Raw genomic sequence first — 17,884 nt, 5'->3', positions numbered from 1 at the left:
TCACTAAACGACTCAATTTTTGATGCTGATTTCACTGAAATGCTTCTTTCAGTCAGATATGCACATCAGAAGTCCAAGATCTCAACATCACCAAACGACTCAACTTTTGATGCTGGTTTCACTGAAATGCTTCTTTCAGTCAGATGAGCACTTCAGAAGGCCAAAATCTCAACTTCACAAAACCACCCGACTTTCGATCCTGGATTTACCCAAATGCTTATTTCAGTGAGAAAAGCACTTGAGAAGACCAAAATCTAAACTTCACGAAACCACTCAACTTTCGATGCTGGGTTCACTGAAGTGCTTATTTCAGTGAGATAAGCACTTCACGATGCCAAAATCCTAACCTCACCAAACGACTCAACTTTTGATGCTGGTTTCACTGAATTGCTTATTTCAGTGAGATAAGCACTTCAGAAGACCAAAATCTAAACTTCACCAAACCACCCAACTTTCGATCCTGGATTTACCCAAATGCTTATTTCAGTGAGATAAGCACTTCAGAAGACCAAAATCTGAACTTCACGAAACCACTCAACTTTCGATGCTGGGTTCACTGAAGTGCTTATATCAGTGATATAAGCACTTCAGTACGCCAAAATCCCAAACTCACCAAACGACTCAACTTTGGATGCTGGTTTCACTGAATTGCTTATTTCAGTGAGATAAGCACTTCAGAAGGCCAAAATCTAAACTTCAGTAAACGACTCAACTTGTGATGCTGAATTCACTGAAATGCTTCTTTCAGTCAGATATGCACATCAGAAGTCCAAAATCTCAACATCAACAAACCACGCAACTTACGATCCTGGATTTACCCAAATGCTTATTTCAGTGAGTTAAGCACTTCAGAAGACCAAAATCTAAACTTCACCAAACCACTCAACTTTCGATGCTGGGTTCACTGAAGTGCTTATTTCAGAGAGATAAGCACTTCACTATGCCAAAATCCCAACCTCACCAAACGACTCATCTTTTGACGCTGCTTTCACTGAATTGCTTATTTCAGTGAGTTAAGCACTTCAGAAGACCAAAATCTAAACTTCACCAAACCACTCAACTTTCGATGCTGGGTTCACTGAAGTGCTTATTTCAGAGAGATAAGCACTTCACTCTGCCAAAATCCCAACCTCACCAAACGACTCATCTTTTGATGCTGCTTTCACTGAATTGCTTGTTTCAGTGAGATAAGCACTTCAGATGGCCAAAATCTAAACTTCACCTAACCACTCAACTTGCGATGCTGGGTTCACTGAAGTGCTTATTTCAGTGAGATAAGCACTTCAGAAGTCCAATATCCCAACTTCACCAAACCACAAAACTTATGATGCTGGTTTCACTGAAGAGATTATTTCAGTCAGATAAGCACTTCACGACGCCAAAATCCCAACCTCACCAAACGACTCAACTTTTGATACTGGTTTCACTGAATTGCTTGTTTCAGTGATATAAGCACTTCAGAAGGCCAAAATCTCAACTTCACAAAACCACCCAACTTTCGATCCTGGATTTACCCAAATGCTTATTTCAGTGAGATAAGCACTTCAGAAGACCAAAATCCCAACTTCACAGAACCACAAAACTTATGATGCTGGTTTCACTGAAGAGCTTATTTCTGTCAGATAAGCACTTCAAGAAGTCCAAAATCACAACTTCACAAAACCACACATCTTTCGATGCTGAGTTCACTGAAGTGCTTATTTCAGCGAGAGAAGCACTTCAGAATGCCAAAACCTCAACCTCACCAAACGACTCAAATTTTGATACTGGTTTCACTGAAATGATTCTTTGAGTCAAATATGCACATCAGCAGGCCAAAATCTAAACTTCACCAAAACACCCAACTTTCGATCCTGGATTTACACAAATGCTTATTTCAGCGAGATAAGCACTTCAGAATGCCAAAATCCCAACCTCACCCAACGACTCAACTTTTGATGCTGGTTTCACTGAAATGCTTCTTTCAGTCAGATATGCACATCAGCAGGCCAAAATCTCAACTTCACCAAACCACCCAACTTTCGATCCTGGATTTACCCAAATGCTTCTTTCAGTGAGATAAGCACATCAGAAGACCAAAATGTAAACTTCACCAAACCACTGAACTTTCGATGCTGGGTTCACTGAAGTGCTTATTTCAGAGAGATAAGCACTTCACGACGCCAAAATCCCAACCTCACCAAACGACTCAACTTTTGATACTGGTTTCACTGAATTGCTTGTTTCAGTGATATAAGCACTTCAGAAGGCCAAAATCTAAACTTCACCAAACCACCCAACTTTCGATCCTGGATTTACCCAAATGCTTATTTCAGTGAGATAAGCACTTCAGAAAACCAAAATCTAAACTTGACCAAACCGCTCAACTTTCTATGCTGGGTTCACTGAAGTACTTATTTCAGTGAGATAAGCACTTCAGAAGTCCAAAATCCCAACTTCACCAAACCACAAAACTTATGATGCTGGTGTCACTGAAAAGCTTATTTCAGTCAGATAAGCACTTCAGAAGGCCAAATTCACAACTTCACAAAACCACACATCTTTCGATGCTGAGTTCACTGAATTGCTTATTTCAGCGAGATAAGCACTTCAGAAGGCCAAAATCTAAACTTCACTAAACGACTCAACTTTTGGTGCTGATTTCACTGAAATGCTTCTTTCAGTCAGATATGCACATCAGAAGTCCAAAATCTCAACATCAACCCAAATGCTTATTTACCCAAATGCTTATTTCAGTGAGTTAAGCACTTCAGAAGACCAAAATCTAAACTTCACCAAACCACTCAACTTTCGATGCTGGGTTCACTGAAGTGCTTATTTCAGAGAGATAAGCACTTCACTATGCCAAAATCCCAACCTCACCAAACGACTCATCTTTTGATGCTGCTTTCACTGAATTGCTTATTTCAGTGAGTTAAGCACTTCAGAAGACCAAAATCTAAACTTCACCAAACCACTCAACTTTCGATGCTGGGTTCACTGAAGTGCTTATTTCAGAGAGATAAGCACTTCACTATGCCAAAATCCCAACCTCACCAAACGACTCATCTTTTGATGCTGCTTTCACTGAATTGCTTGTTTCAGTGAGATAAGCACTTCAGATGGCCAAAATCTCAGCTTCACGAAACCATTCAACTTCGATGCTGGGCTCACTGCAGTGCTTATTTCAGCGAGATAAGCACTTCAGAATGCCAAAATCCCAACCTCACCAAATGACTCAACTTTTGATGCTGATTTCACTGAAATGCTTCTTTCAGTCAGATGAGCACTTCAGAAGGCCAAAATCTCAACTTCATAAAACCACCCAGCTTTCGATGCTGGGTTCACTGAATTGCTTATTTCAGTGAGATAAGCACTTCAGAAGTCCAAAATCCCACCTTCACCAAACCACAAAACTTCTGATGCTGGGTTCACTGAAGAGCGTATTTCAGTCAGATAAGCTCTTCAGAAGGCAAAAATCACAACTTCACAAAACCACACATCTTTCGATGCTGAGTTCACTGAATTGATTTTTTCAGCGAGATAAGCACTTCAGAATGCCAAAATCCCAACCTCACCAAACGACTCAACTTTTGATGCTGGTTTCACTGAAATGCTTCTTTGAGTCAGATATGCACATCAGAAGGCCAAAATCTCAACTTCACCAAACCACCCAACTTTCGATCCTGGATTTTCCCAAATGCTTATTTCAGTGAGATAAGCACTTCAGAAGACCAAAATCTATAGTTCACTTGACCACTCAACTTTCGATGCTGGGTTCACGGAAGTGCTTATTTCAGAGAGATAAGCACTTCACGACGCCAAAATCCCAACCTCACCAAACGACTCAACTTTTGATGCTGGTTTCACTGAATTACTTATTTCCGTGAGATAAGCACTTCAGAAGGCCAATATCTAAACTTCACTAAACGACTCAACTTTTGATGCTGGTTTCACTGAAATGCTTCTTTCAGTCAGATAAGCACTTCAGAAGGCCAAATTCTCAACTTCACCAAACCACCCAACTTTCGATCCTGGATTTACCCAAATGCTTATTTCAGTGAGATAAGGACTTCAGAAAACCAAAATCTAAACTTGACCAAACCACTCAACTTTCTATGCTGGGTTCACTGAAGTGCTTATTTCAGTGAGATAAGCACTTCAGAAGTCCAAAATCCCAACTTCACTAAACCACAAAACTTATGATGCTGGTTTCACTGAAGGGCTTATTTCAGTTAGATAAGCACTTCAGAAGACCAAAATCTAAAGTTCACTAAACGACTCAATTTTTGGTGCTGATTTGACTGAAATGCTTCTTTCAGTCAGATATGCACATCAGATGTCCAAAATCTCAACATCAACAAACCACGCAACTTACGATCCTGGATTTACCCAAATGCTTATTTCAGTGAGTTAAGCACTTCAGAAGACCAAAATCTAAACTTCACCAAACCACTCAACTTTCGACGCTTGGTTCACTGAAGTGCTTATTTCAGAGAGATAAGCACTTCACTACGCCAAAATCCCAACCTCACCAAACGACTCAACTTTTGATGCTGGTTTCACTGAATTGCTTATTTCAGTGAGATAAGCACTTCAGAAGGCCAAAATCTAAACTTCACTAAACATCTCAACTTGTGATGCTGATTTCACTGAAATGCTTCTTTCAGGCACAGGCAGGCAGGCAGACAGAGACAGGCAGGCACAGGCTGACAGTTTAACACAGACAGTCAGGCAGGCACAGGCAGAGAGACAGAGACAGTCAGGCAGACAGGCCGAGACAGTCAGGCAGAGAGGCAGAGCCAGGCAGGCAAGCCGACAGGCAGTCAGACACAGACTGTCAGACACAGATGCAGGCAGACGGAGACAGGCAGGCACACAGGCAGAGACAGTCAGGCAGTCAGGCATACACAGTCAAGCAGAGACAGTCAGGCAGGCAGGCAGGCAGGCAGACAGACAGTCAGGCACAGGCAGTCAGACAGGCAGGCAGAGACAGTCAGACGGAGTCAGACAGAGACAGTCAGGCAGGCAGGCAGAGACAGGCATACAGACAGTCAGAGACAGTCAGACACAGAGAGACAGAGTCAGAGTCAGACAGAGACTGGCAGGCAGACACAGACTGTCAGACAGATATAGGCAGACGGAGACAGTCAGGCAGACAGACAGACAGGCAGGCAGGCAGAGACAGTCAGGCAGACAGGCAGGCAGACAGAGACAGTCAGGCAGGCAGGCAGAGACAGTCAGGCAGGCAGGCAGACAGACACAGGCATACAGACAGGCAGAGACAGTCAGGCAGGTAGAGACAGGCAGACAGGGACAGACAGGCAGACAGGCACAGGCAGACCGGCAGAGACAGTCAGGCGGACAGGCAGGCAGGCAGACAGAGACAGGCCGAGACAGTCAGGCACAGGCAGGCAGGCAGACAGGGACAGACAGGCAGAGACAGTCAGGCGGACAGGCAGGCAGGTAGAGACAGACAGACAGGCAGAGACAGTCAGGTGGACAGGCAGAGGCAGTCAGGCAGCGACAGACAGGCAGACAGAGACAGTCAGGCAAGCAGACAGAGACAGGCAGGCACAGGCAGACAGTCGCACAGGCAGAGGCAGGCAGGCAGAGACAGGCCGAGACAGGCAGTCGGAGACAGTCAGGCAGGCAGGCAGACAGAGACAGGCAGGCACAGGCAGACAGTCAGACAGACAGAGGCAGGCACAGGCAGAGACAGTCAGGCAGAGACAGGCAGAGAGACAGACAGGCAGTCAGGCAGAGAGACAGAGACAGTCAGGCAGACGGACAGGTGGAGACAGTCAGGCAGAGACAGGCAGGCAAACCGACAGGCAGTCAGGCATAGACTGTCAGACAGATACAGGCAGACGGAGACAGGCAGGCACACAGGCGGAGACAGTCAGACAGGCAGGCACACAGGCGGAGACAGTCAGACAGGCAGTCAGGCAGACACAGTCAAGCAGAGACAGGTAGGCAGGCAGACAGACAGGCAGAGACAGTCAGACGGAGTCAGACAGAGACAGGCAGGCAGGCAGAGACAGGCATACAGACAGACAGACAGTCAGACACAGAGAGACAGAGTCAGAGTCAGACAGAGACAGGCAGGCAGAGACCGACGGCAGGCAGGCAGACACAGACTGTCAGACAAATATAGGAAGACGGAGACAGGCAGTCAGACACAGACTGTCAGACAGATATAGGCAGACGGAGACAGGCAGGCAGGCAGAGACAGTCAGGCAGGCAGGCAGACAAGCAGTCAAGCAGAGACAGGCAGGCAGACAGGCAGACAAGCAGTCAAGCAGAGACAGGCAGGCAGACAGAGACAGTCAGACAGAGACAGGCAGGCAGGCGGAGACAGTCAGGCGGAGACAGACGGAGACAGTCAGGCAGGCAGACAGAGACAGGCATACAGACAGGTAGAGACAGGCAGACAGGCAGAGACAGTCAGGCGGACAGGCAGAGGCAGGCAGGCAGACAGAGACAGGCCGAGACAGTCAGGCACAGGCAGGCAGACAGGCAGACACAGTCAGGTAGAGACAGGCAGACAGGCACAGGCAGAGGCAGTCAGGCAGTGACAGACAGGCAGGCAGGCAGACAGAGACAGGGCGAGGCAGACAGGCAAACAGAGACAGGCAGGCAGGCAGGCGGAGACAGTCAGGCAGAGACAGGCGGAGAGACAGACAGTCAGGCAGACAGGCGGAGACGGACAGTCAGGCAGAGACAGTCAGACAGAGCAGTCAGGCAGGCAGAGACAGACTGGCAGGCAGGGACAGACTGGCAGGCAGAGACAGTCAGGCAAACAGGCACAGGCAGGCAGGCGGAGACAGACAGGCAGAGACAGTCAGGCAGACAGGCAGAGACAGTCAGGCACAGACAAACAGAGACAGGCAGACACACAGACACAAGCAGACAGAGACAGGCTGGCAGGCAGAGACAGGCTATCAGACAGATACAGGCAGGCAGACAGAGGCAGTCAGACACAGACAGACAATCAAACCAACACGGGCAGACGGAGGCAGGCAGACAGACAGAGACAGGCAGTCAGACACAGGCAGACTGTCAGACGGAGACAGGCACGCGGAGGCAGGAAGGCGGAGACAGACAGAGAGAGACAGTCAGAGACAGGCATGCAGAGACAGGCAGGCAGACAGAGGCAGTCAGATACAGACAGACAGTCAAACCGATACAGGCAGAGACAGACAGGCAGACGGATGCAGGCAGATGCAGGTGGAGGCAGGCAGGCAGACAGAGACAGTCAGACACAGGCAGAGGCGCAGACGGAGATAGGCAGAGACAAACAGACAGAGGCAGACAGAGGCAGGCAGGCAGACAGATAGACAGACAGGCAGAGACGGTCAGACAGACAAAGACAGGCAGGCAGTGAGACAGTCTGACAGGCAGACAGACAGAGGCAGGCAGGCCGCGGCAGACAGGGGCAGGAAGACAGGGACAGGCAGAGACAGTCAGGCAGGCGGAGGCAGACAGGCAGATGGAGGCAGGCAGACAGACAGTCAGACACAGACAGGCAGAGAGGCAGGCAGACACCGACAGGCAGAGACAGGCAGGCAGGCACGCAGAGGCAGACAGAGACAGAGAGGCAGGCAGACAGAGGCAGACAGAGACCGGCAGGCAGACAGAGACGCAGAGAGTCAGGCAGAGACACAGAGAGTCAGGCAGAGACGCAGGCAGTCAGATAAACAGAGGCAGAGAGTCAGGCAGGCAGGCAGGCAGACAGAGACAGTCAGGCCGAGGCAGACAGAGGGAGGCGGGCAGACAGAGACAGTCAGAAGGCAGTCAGTCAGACAGAGGCAGGCAGAGACAGTCAGACAGACAGAGACAGACAGACAGTCAGACAGAGACCGCCAGTCAGGCAGGCAGAGACAGTCAGACAGAGACAGACAGTTAGACAGGCAGAGGCAGACAGAGATAGAGAGGCAGGCAGACAGAGGCAGGCAGAGAGTCAAGCACACACGCAGAGAGTCAGACAGACGTGCAGGCAGGCAGACACGCAGTCAGTCAGGCAGGCAGAGAGAGACAGTCAGACAGAGACAGGCAGAAGGCAGACAGGCAGCCAGACAGAGACAGGCCGCCAGACAGTCAGACAGGCAGAGACAGGCAGATAGACAGACAGTCAGACAGAGACAGGCAGGCAGAGACAGTCAGAAGACAGACAGAGGCAGGCAGACACGGACAGTCAGATAGACAGACAGACAGACAGACAGAGACAGTCAGGCAGGCAAGCAGGCAGAGACAGTCAGAAGACAGACAGAGGCAGGCAGACACGGACAGTCAGATAGACAGACAGAGAGACAGACAGAGACAGTCAGTCAGGCAGACAGACAGACAGACAGAGACAGTCAGTCAGATAAACAGAGGCAGAGAGGCAGGCAGGCAGACAGAGGCAGTCAGGCCGAGGCAGACAGAGGCAGGCGGGCAGACAGAGACAGTCAGAAGGCAGTCAGTCAGACAGAGGCAGGCAGAGACAGTCAGACAGACAGAGACAGACAGACAGTCAGACAGAGACCGCCAGTCAGGCAGGCAGAGACAGTCAGACAGAGACAGACAGTTAGACAGGCAGAGGCAGACAGAGATAGAGAGTCAGGCACACACGCAGAGAGTCAGACAGACGTGCAGGCAGGCAGACACGCAGTCAGTCAGGCAGGCAGAGAGAGACAGTCAGACAGAGACAGGCAGAAGGCAGACAGGCAGCCAGACAGAGACAGGCCGCCAGACAGTCAGACAGGCAGAGACAGGCAGATAGACAGACAGTCAGACCGAGACAGGCAGGCAGAGACAGTCAGAAGACAGACAGAGGCTGGCAGACACAGACAGTCAGATAGACAGACAGACAGAGACAGTCAGGCAGGCAGGCAGAGACAGTCAGAAGACAGACAGAGGCAGGCAGACACGGACAGTCAGATAGACAGACAGACAGAGACAGTCAGTCAGGCAGACAGACAGACAGACAGACAGAGACAGTCAGTCAGGCAGACAGACAGAGACAGTCAGGCAGGCAGAGACAGTCACAGAGAGACAGGCAGGCAGACAGAGGCAGGCAGAGACAGTCAGACCGAGATAGGTAGGCAGAGACAGTCAGACAGAAAGACAGTCAGATAGAAAGACAGTCAGACAGAAAGAGGCAGGCAGGCAGACAGACAGGCCAAGGCAGAGAGAGACAGGCAGACAGAGACAGTCAGAAGGCAGGCAGACAGTCAGTCAGACAGAGGCAGGCAGAGACAGACAGACAGACAGTCAGACAGAGACAGGCAGGCAGGCAGGCAGAGACAGTCAGACAGAGACAAACAGACAGAGACAGGCAGGCAAACAGTCAGACAGAGACAGGCCGACAGTCAGACAGAAACAGGCAGGCAAGCAGAGGCAGTCAGACACAGACACCCAGTCAGACAGAGACAGAGAGACAGACAGGCAGGCGGCACCAGGCAGGCAGGCAGAGACAGTCAGACACAGACAGGCAGGCAGGCAGACAGAGACAGGCAGGCAGGCAGACAGACAGACAGAGACAGACAGACAGAGGGAGGCAGACACAGACAGACAGACAGTCAGACAGAGACAGGCAGGCAGGCAGAGACAGTCAGACAGAGACAGGCAGGCAAACAGTCAGACAGAGACAGGCCGACAGTCAGACAGAGACAGGCAGGCAAACAGTCAGACAGAGACAGGCCGACAGTCAGACAGAGACAGACAGGCAGGCGGCGCCAGGCAGGCAGGCAGGCAGGCAGGCAGACACAGACAGGCAGGCAGACAGACAGAGGCAGGCAGGCAGAGGTAGGCAGGCAGACAGAGACAGACAGACAGAGGGAGGCAGACAGAGACAGATAGACAGGCAGGCAGTCGGAGACAGACAGACGCAGACAGACAGACAGTCAGAGGCAGGCAGGCAGAGACAGACAGGCAGACAGAGACCTTTTTAAAATTAACAAGAACATGTGATTAACACACTTAATAGCTGCGACCGAGTGTGATTTAAAAGAATGCTGATTACTAGAAGTTAAATAGGGGTTGTAAGATCCACTATTTGAAACGAGTAAAGAGCCAATTCGATTGTACTTTGGATTTGGGTGTAATGAGAATGCACGTCGGTTGAAAGAGATTGATGTTTTAGTTTAAACTGTTCTGAGTCCTGCTTCATAAATATAAAGGAGGGCTTCATAATTTATAAAGCTGCTGTTCCTCCACCATTGTTCTGCAGAAATTACTGAATCAAACGACAGAATATGACCAGCATCATAAGATAGGAGTAGAAGTAAGGCCATTCGGCCAATCAAGTCCACTCCGCCATTTAAATCATGGCTGATGGGCATTTCAACGACACTTCCCTCAACTCTCCCTGTAGCCCTTGACTCCTTTTGAGATCAAGAATTTGTTGATCTCTGCCTGGAAGGCATCCAACGTCCCGGCCTCCACTGCACTCTGCGGCAATGAATTCACAAGCCCACCACTCTCTGGCTGAAGACGTATCGTCTCGTTTCAGTTTTAAATTTCCCCCCTCTAATTTTAAGGCTGTGCCCACGGGTCCTACTCTCCCCGCCTAACGGAAACAACTTCCTAGCGTCCACCCCTTCTAAACCATACATTATCACTGATGGTTCCCTAGTTAGATTTGACATATTGCATTTGAGAAGGAAATGGCCTGTTTCCATCATTCCAGAGTACTTTTCTTAATCATTGTATTTATTTGTCGGCCCAATAAAGGAATTAATTTTATTTGATAGCTCAATAAGTTAAAACTGTAATTGAAGTTAGTTTTCTTCCTCCTTTGTAGTGGATCTGTTGGAGTTGCACACAGCACAACACGTCTTTGATCGACACAAATTGACACAAAACGAGCAACTTCTAAATGTAACTGAAGTAATCAACTGTTTAACGTCCATTTATGATGGTTTGGAACAAAATCACAAAGACTAGGTCAATGTGTCACTCTGTGTCAACATGTGTCTGAACTGGCTGCTGAACGTCTTTGATACGTATGTATGATTTACACTTGAATGTAGTATGTTTAGATTGTCCTAAGGTGCATTAAACTGCATCCTACATTTTGGATTTTGATCAGTTAAGTAAATGTGAAGATTGTCAACTGATTAAAATCAATCCTAGTATTGTTGACATAAGGTTTCAGTATGTTCTAATTTCATTTCAGTGCAAGTGATAAAGTAGTTGAAAGTTTTAGCGACTTTTGTTTTAAATCACAAAATTGAAACTGATATAGAACGTAGAACGTAGAACAGTACAGCACAGAACAGGCCCTTCAGCCCACGATGTTGTGCCGACCATATACTTTTGATTCCATTTGGTCAAATCTGTACAGGATCATGGAGACATCTTGACACTCTGATTGTAATGCTCTTCACGGTGACAAATGTGAGTGCTGGAGAAAGACGTGTATAAAGTACACAATATGAACATCATCCAGTTAATGTCAAGGAATAAACAGCCAGATGCAGAATAAGTTTTTATGTGACCCTCAATCTCGTAGAGTCATACAGCATAGAAACACCATGTCTATGCCTCCCAACAAACACCAAACTACACTAATCTCATTTATCTACACTTGGTCCCTAGCCTACTTTGACCTAGCATTTTAAATGCTCATCCCAGATGCTTTTTAAATGTTGAGAATACCTGCCTCAACTACCCTCTCAGGCAGTGTGCTCCATATGTCCACTTTGTTGATGAAAAAGCTTTTCCTCAGACTTCCTCCAAAGCATTTAATCCTCACCTTAAACTTGTGCCATCTGGTCTTAGACACATGTGCCATGGGGAAAGGATTCTCACAATGTATTCTGCCAGGGCCTGTCATAATTTTTTCTGCCTCAATCATATCCCAACCCCCACCTCAGCTTCCTCTGCTATAAGAAACACAAATCCAGCATACCAGTCTATCTCGTAACTGAGACTTTTTAATCTAGCCAGTATCTTGAAGAGCATTAACTGTGCCATTGTGGTATTTTCCAGACTAATTGTCGTTCAGCTTATCTCAGTCAGATTGTTTAGTAAGCTCCATTTAGGAATAATGTTATGCACTTCACTTGGAAATGTATTAAGACTGTGACAGTATATTGGGGAATCCTTGCAAGTGGAGAGATTTTTATTTTCTTTCAGTCCAAGCTGGATATAATTCTAGGATTTGGAGATGAACGTCCAGGGTTAAACCTCCGGTGTCCTTCTATCAACCCCAAATCACCTCCAATTTTCCATTTATATAAAATTGAGCTTTGTTTGCATGAGGTGTGTTCCAATATTAAATCGTTATTGCGACTGTAAATTTTGACATTCTTCATTAGGTACGTACCCTTCATATTGATAGCGGCTCAAGGTGCTTCAGGGTGTCAAAACCAAAATGTTGCATTTTCCAGTGAAATTGTAGACATTGAGCTGAAATTCTCACGAGGGAGCACTGAACGGCATGCATTATTTCTGAGTACCGCCCTCATTAATACTTATTCCATTTTTGTACCTGCCAGACAGAAACTAGGCGCTCAGAATTAGCGAAATGAAATTCTGAGTGGGTGTGTGATGCTTGCACATTGCTCAATGCTCCTCTGGACCTCCAACTTGGGCAGTAGTCACCAGCATCTGCAGCCACACCCATCAGTAGCACCCCATGTCCACAGTTTTGACATGTGGCATGTTCCAGCCTCAGCACATCATGGCACATCTCAGATCTGCTTTCAGTACTCTTCTGTACTTCATTGCTGCATTTTGGATTGCAGCAGCCCCCCCTCATTGCAGTGATACTGCCAGGGCACTTTTATATGCAGGGACAGGCACCCATTCGTGTATTGGGCCACGTTACACATCAGGACACCTTGCTTGAGCTCTCCACTCTCATTTTGTCCCTGCATGAATGCTAACAGCTCCTCTGCCTTGTCTTCATTTGCTTTGTCTTTTTATGGGTTGCCCCCTCCGCCACATCTCTCAGACTCATAACACTAGTATGTTGATTAACCTTTTGGCATCGAGACAAAGCCAGACAGCTTGTCATGTTTGTCAGCAGTCATCAATCAAAGGAGTGGGTGTGTTGCCGTTCAGCACCGTGATATGTTGATCTCACACCTGCAGCATGTGCCAGCTGCAGAAGCACAGAACGCGTTGCATTGTCTCCAACCACATGGTCGTTCTTCAGGTTCTGAGGGGAATGGTCTGTAGTCAAGGGAGGCAGTTCCAGGCAGCAGATCGAGGTAACTCCAGGGCATTGTCTGATATCACTCGAGGGGCTTGGATGCAATCAGTTGGCTGCTCAGGATGATCATGGTCAGGACACTGTCCTCATAGGTTGTGAGAAGTCAAACGTTAGACACCTCACTACCTGTGTTGGCTCTTTCTGCCCTACGGTGGGCTGTTTTTCCTGGAATGAAACAAAGGGAGTGATTGAGTGAGATGAAATGAGCTGGTGCATTTGTTAGTGCTCATGTATGTTTGGGAAGGGAGGTGAGGTCTCCTGGGTGAGAGCAAGAGGCACAGAGAACATAGAGGATTAATCGCCTTGGGCCCTCAAGTAGGCGAGAGCAAGTGAAGACAGACATTGAATGCTTTGGTGAGAATGGTATTACATGAGCTGTGCTGAAGGGTGGTGCAGAATTAGAGAGAGTGTGAATGTGAGGTAGCACAGACCAATGATACCAGTCACGGTTGGACATAGAGCAGTTTTTCCGCCGTCTTCGCCTCCATGCCTACTTCTTCAACCGGGAACCTAACCCTCCTTCCACTGACCCCTTCACCCGCTTCGAACACAAGTCCTCCTCCTGGACACCACCCCTAGGCCTCCTACCCTCCCTCGACCTCTTCATCTCCAACTGCCGTCGAGACGTTAACCACCTCAACCTCTCCACCCCTCTCGCCCACTCCAACCTCTCCCCCGCAGAACGGGCAGCCCTCCGCTCCCTCCGCTCCAAAACCAACCTCACCATCAAACCCGCAGACAAGGGTGGCGCAGTGGTAGTATGGCGCACTGACCTCTACATCGCTGAGGCCAGACGCCAACTCTCCGACACCACCTCCTACTGCCCCCTCGATCATGACCCCACACCCACATGACCAAACCATCATCTCCAACACCATTCACGACCTCATCACCTCAGGGGACCTCCCACCCACATCCTCCAACCTCATTGTTCCCCAAACCCGCACGGCCGTTTCTATCTCCTTCCCAAAATCCACAAACCTGCCTGCCCTGGTCGACCCATCGTCTCAGCCTGCTCCTGCCCCACCGAACTCATCTCCACCTATCTGGACTCCATTTTCTCCCCTTTAGTCCAGGAACTCCCCACCTACGTCCGTGACACCACCCATGCCCTCCACCTCCTCCAGGACTTCCAATTCCCTGGCCCACAACACCTCATATTCACCATGGACATCCAGTCCCGAAACACCTGCATTCCGCATGCAGATGGCCTCAAAGCCCTCTGCTTCTTCCTGTCCCGCAGGCCCGACCAGTCCCCCTCCACCGACGCTCTCATCCGCCTAGCTGAACTCGTCCTCACCCTCAACAACTTCTCTTTTGACTCCTCCCACTTCCTACAGACTAAGGGGGTGGCCATGGGCACCCGCATGGGCCCCAGCTATGCCTGCCTCTTTGTAGGTTACATGGAACAGTCCCTCTTCCGTACCTACACAGGCCCCAAACCGCACCTCTTCCTCCGGTACATTGATGACTGTATCGGCGCCGCCTCTTGCTCCCCAGAGGAGCTCGAACAGTTCATTCACTTCACCAACACCTTCCACCGCAACCTTCAGTTCACCTGGGCCATCTCCAGCACATCCCTCACCTTCCTGGACCTCTCAGTCTCCATCTCAGGCAACCAGCTTGTAACTGATGTCCATTTCAAGCCCACCGACTCCCACAGCTACCTAGAATACACCTCCTCCCACCCACCCTCCTGCAAAAATTCCATTCCCTATTCTCAATTCCTCCGCCTCCGCCGCATCTGCTCCCACAATAAGACATGGCACTCCCGCACATCCCAGATGTCCAAGTTCTTCTAGGACAGCAACTTTCCCCCCACAGTGATCGAGAACGCCCTTGACCGCGTCTCCCGTATTTCCCGCAACACATCCCTCACACCCCGCCCCCGCCACAACCGCCCTAAGAGGATCCCCCTCGTTCTCACACTCCACCCTACCAACCTCCAGATACAACGCATCATCCTTCGACACTTTCGCCATTTACAATCCGACCCCACCACCCAAGACATTTTTCCATCCCCACCCCTGTCTGCTTTCCGGAGAGACCAATCTCTCCGTGACTCCCTTTTTCGCTCCACACTGCCCTGCAACCCCACCACACCCGGCACCTTCCCCTGCAACCGCAGGAAATGCTACACTTGCCCCCACACCTCCTCCCTCACCCCTATCCCAGGCCCCAAGATGACATTCCACATCAAGCAGAGATTCACCTGCACATCTGCCAATGTGGTATACTGCATCCACTGTACCCGGTGTGGCTACCTCTACATTGGGGAAACCAAGCGGAGGCTTGGAGACCGCTTTGCAGAACACCTCCGCTCAGTTCCGAACAAACAACTGCACCTCCCGGTCGCAAACCATTTCCACTCCCCCTCCCATTCTCTAGATGACATGTCCATCATGGGCCTCCTGCACTGCCACAATGATGCCACCCGAAGGTTGCAGGAACAGCAACTCATATTCCGCCTGGGAACCCTGCAGCCATATGGTATCAATGTGGACTTCACCAGTTTCAAAATCTCCCCTCCCCCCACTGCACCACACAACCAGCCCAGCTCTTGCCCCCCCCCCCACCCACTGCATCCCAAAACCAGTCCAACCTGTCTCTGCCTCCCTAACCAGTTCTTCCTCTCACCCGTCCCTTCCTCCCACCCCAAGCCGCACCCCCATCTACCTACTAACCTCATCCCACCTCCTTGACCTGTCTGTCTTCCCTGGACTGACCTATCCCCTCCCTACCTCCCCACCTATACTCTCTCCACCTATCTTCTTTACCCTCCATCTTCGGTCCGCCTCCCCCTCTCTCCCTATTTATTCCAGTTCCCTCTCCCCATCCCCCTCTCCGATGAAGGGTCTAGGCCCAAAACGTCAGCTTTTGTGCTCCTGAGATGCTGCTTGGTCTGCTGTGTTCATCCAGCCTCACATTTTATTATCTTGGAATTCTCCAGCATCTGCAGTTCCCATTATCTCCAATGAGGCTCCTCTTCTGTTGGAGCAGAAGTCACTGATCTTGCAGCACTGCTGTATGGCTCTTTTGGTGGTTGAGACTGCATTGACACTGGACAGACTCAGATGAGTCTGGCCGAGTCTTGTGTCGTGGCCTCCTGTGCTTGTCTTTGGGAAAGAGGACAGTCCTCCACTGCACCAATCCATCCACCAGGATTTCCAGGTCTCCAACTGTAAAGTAAGGTGCTAATTTCCCCTTTCCTGCCCTGTCTGGGACAAATGCTATGAACTGTATAAGGCAGTTCTGGATTCTGGGCATTTTACTGGTTCACAATAGCCTTTAAACATGGCACTAGTGCCAGTAATACCGGGATGTTTCAGTGGTGGCAAACACTTGCAGTTACGATGAGTGGAAAACTAACGAGCGTCGGCTGAGAGAGGCACAACAGGAGCATTGTTGCTAGTTATTGAAAAGGTTTGCAACAACAGAGTGAGAAAATTTGTTAGGTGTTTTGGAGAGATACTGTCCTTGCAGTGCAATAAAAATAACACTGAACTGATTCACTCCAGTGTTTTGGACCTTCAGATTTCAGAACAGAATTAGACCATTCAGCCCATTGAGTGGGATCTATCATTCTCAACCTCCTGTGTCCTTACTAAGCAAGAACATGTCTATCTATGCCTGAAATCAACTCTGACTTGGCTTCCACAGCTTTCTGCATCAATGAGTTCCACAGATTCACAACTTTCTGACTGAAGAAATTCTTCCTCAACTCCATCCTGAAGGGTGGTCCCTTTGACTCTGAGGCTGTGCCCTCAGGTCCTGGTCTCTCCTACTTGTGGAAACATCATCTCCATGTCCACTCTATCCAGGCCTGAATTACCTTCAGTGTGACCCCCTTCATCCTTCTAAACTCCTTCAAGTACAGGCCCAGAGTTCTCAGCCACTCCTCACTTCATCCCCAGGATTATGTTTGAGAACCTCATCTAGACCCTGACAAAGGCCAGCACATCCTTCCTTAGATAGATGGCCAAAAACTGCTCTTAATATTCCAAATGCAATATGACCAGAGCCTTACACAGCCTCAGCAATACATCTCTGCTCTTGTATTTTTGCCGCCTTGAAATGAATGCTGACATTGCATTTGCCTTCCCAACTGCCAACTGAAACTGCATGTTAAAAGAATCCTGAATTGGGTCATCTTTGTGCTTCAGATTTCTGAAGCCTTTCCCAATTTAGAAAATAGTCTATGCCTGTACTTCCACTTCTCCACAGACTCTCTGTGACCTCCCCACTTCCTCAACACTACTTGCCTCTCCACCTATCATAGAACATAGAACACAGAAAATAGAACAGTACAGCACAGAACAGGCCCTTCAGCCCACGATGTTGTGCCGACCATTGATCCTCATGTATGCACCCGCAAATTTCTGTGACCATATGCATGTCCAGCAGTCTCTTAAATGACCCCAATGACCTTGCTTCCACAACTGCTGCTGGCAACGCATTCCATGTCCTCACAACTCTGTGTAAAGAACCCGCCTCTGACATCCCCTCTCTACTTTCCTCCAACCAGCTTAAAACTATGACCCCTCGTGTTAACTTTTTCTGCCCTGGAAAATAGTCTCTGGCTATCAACGCTATCTATGCCTCTCATTATCTTGTATACCTCAATTAGGTCCCCTCTCCTCCTCCTTTTCTCCAATGAGAAGAGTCCGAGCTCAGTCAACCTCTCTTCATAAAAGCCCTCCA

General features: G+C 48.9%; 1 pseudogene; it reads left to right on the top strand.

The window, feature by feature from the left end:
* Positions 1–17,884, top strand: part of LOC132209067 (utrophin-like) — a 90,433-nt pseudogene that overhangs the window by 37,122 nt on the left and 35,427 nt on the right.

Source organism: Stegostoma tigrinum, unplaced genomic scaffold (assembly GCF_030684315.1).
Source record: "Stegostoma tigrinum isolate sSteTig4 unplaced genomic scaffold, sSteTig4.hap1 scaffold_64, whole genome shotgun sequence".
In the NCBI taxonomy this organism is placed as follows: domain Eukaryota; kingdom Metazoa; phylum Chordata; class Chondrichthyes; order Orectolobiformes; family Stegostomatidae; genus Stegostoma; species Stegostoma tigrinum.
The sequence above is the reverse complement of the archived record's forward strand: the minus strand, read 5'-3'. Positions and strand labels throughout refer to the sequence as shown.